Source organism: Cynocephalus volans, chromosome 7, assembly GCF_027409185.1.
Source record: "Cynocephalus volans isolate mCynVol1 chromosome 7, mCynVol1.pri, whole genome shotgun sequence".
Lineage (NCBI taxonomy): Eukaryota > Metazoa > Chordata > Mammalia > Dermoptera > Cynocephalidae > Cynocephalus > Cynocephalus volans.
In genome coordinates, this window is record NC_084466.1 from 162,201,040 (window position 1) to 162,202,787 (window position 1,748).

Consider the following 1,748-nt stretch of genomic DNA (forward strand, 5'->3'; position numbering starts at 1 on the left):
ACATAAAATGACGTTCTTGTTCTGAGGAATGGTGGCACCTGTGTGTGCAACGGTGCTGCCTGGCTTTGCTGGAACTCTTCCTTCGCCTGGTCTGGGGGTCCTTAGTCCACCTGATCAAGCTGGCTGAGGTTGGTCTCAGGGTCTACCCTGAGGAGCTGGGACCTCATGGAAAGAATGTCATCCACGGGGGCTCAGGGATGGGGCATGCAGCACTCGGGGGCATGAGAGGGGCTGGCTGTGACAAAAACTGGTCAGACCTCAGGTGGGCAGAGGAGTGACCATGAAGAGAGAGCTTCCTGCAAGCTCAGGACTGAGCGTTTCAGGGGCTGAACTGAGGAGCTGTCCCCCCAGTCAGATGGTGACGCTCACTTGAAAGGCAGTGAAAGCACGGGTTTGGGGTCCCTGTGCTGCTGCTTCCCAGCTCGCTCAGGTACTAGCTTGCGGCCACTCTGTGCTCCTGGCAGCCCCGGCTCAGGGTGAGGTGAGCAGGAGAGGAACTCCCTGGCTGCACTGGTGGGAGGGAGCCGTGGCCTGCCTGGAGCGGTGGGCGGCGTCTGAGCAGAGCAGAGGCGTTCACGGGGGGCCAGGTGCCCGAAGAGTCTGGCCAGGGCCTCCCTGATGTCACGGTTCCTCAGGCAGCAGATGACGGGGTTAAGCAGGGGGTCACAGCCGAGTAGACCAGGGACACCAGCTTGTGGAAGTTGAAGAGGCTGATGGTGTGTGGCCGGGTGTACATGAAGAGGGTGGTGGCGTAGAAGATTGCCCCCGCCACCAGGTGGGAGGCACAGGTGGGGAAGGCCTTCCGGCGGCCGCCCCTCCTGGAATCCTCAGCACCATGGCCAAGATGTGGGCGTAGGAAGCTGCAGTCACCAGCAGGGTGGGTGCGAGCACTGCCAGGGCTGCCACCAAATCCAGCGTCTCAGTGCTGGGGTCGGAGCAGAAGAGCCGCAGCAGGGGGGAGATGTCACAGAAGGAGTGATTGAGGGCGTTGGGGCCGCAGAACCTGAGGTGAGAGATGAGAACCGGGGACATAAGGATGCCAGGGAGCCACGGAGCCAGGTGCTGAGGGCCAGGTGCAGCAGAGCCCCGAGTCCATGATGGTTGGGTAGTGCAGTGGGTGGCAGATGGCCAAGTACCGGTCACAGGCCATGGTGGCCAGGAGGGAGCACTCAGAGGAGCCGAGCGAGAGGATGAGGAACAGCTGGGTGAGGCGCCCTGGGAAGGAGACGGTCCCCGCCTGTGCCAGGAGGCAGGCCAGCAGCTTGGGGATGGTCACGGAGGTGTAGAGGGTCTCCAGCACCGACAGGTTGGCCAGGAGGAAGCACATGGGTTTGTGCAGTTGACGGCTGGCTTGGACAGTCCCCACAATGACCAGGTTCTCCAGGACAGTTGCCACATAGATGATGAAGGGTGACCTGAATAGCAGCCCTCGCAGGTGGCACAGCTCCAGGAAGCCCAGCAATACAAACTCTGCCACCAAGGTGTCACTGAAGTTGCTCATGACCCTCCCTGGCAAGGGACATCACTTCTGAGCTACCTGGAACAGCAGAGAGACTCAGCTGTGCTGTGTGGGGTGGCCGGGCCCTCCATTCCACGCTAAGAGCTGGTGGGTGCACCATAACCTCTGCTGGGGTCTCCAAGGCAGGGGCTGCCACACCTGTGTGGCTGCTTGAGGACCCAGGGGATTCCCTCTCAGGGCTCCTGGGGCTGACTAGGCTCACGGGCAGAGAGAGGACAACACTCCTGCC

General features: G+C 61.7%; 1 pseudogene; it reads right to left on the reverse strand.

The window, feature by feature from the left end:
- Positions 1–365: 365 nt before the first annotated feature.
- On the reverse strand, positions 366–1,501 carry LOC134381831 (olfactory receptor 6B1-like; annotated as a pseudogene).
- Between the last annotated feature and the right edge of the window lie 247 nt (positions 1,502–1,748).